The following is a 242-nucleotide window of genomic DNA, read 5'->3' as shown; positions in this document are numbered from 1 at the left end:
CAAGTACGGAGGACACTAGCTCGGCTCAAATGCAAGAATTAATATCATCAATAGTAAATAAGCAACAGCAGAAAGATACAGATGAAATCAAAGCGCAATTCTTTTCTGAAATAAAAAAAGAACTCTCAGAATTCATAGCATCTGAAGTAAAGAAGCAATTACAGACACATGGGGAGGAAACCCAATCTGAAAAAAACACCGCAGTAAAAGAATTTATAACTGCTTCTAAAGAAGACATTGAT

Source organism: Octodon degus, unplaced genomic scaffold (assembly GCF_000260255.1).
Source record: "Octodon degus isolate 3935 unplaced genomic scaffold, OctDeg1.0 scaffold00103, whole genome shotgun sequence".
Lineage (NCBI taxonomy): Eukaryota > Metazoa > Chordata > Mammalia > Rodentia > Octodontidae > Octodon > Octodon degus.
Note: the sequence above shows the minus strand (reverse complement) of the source record.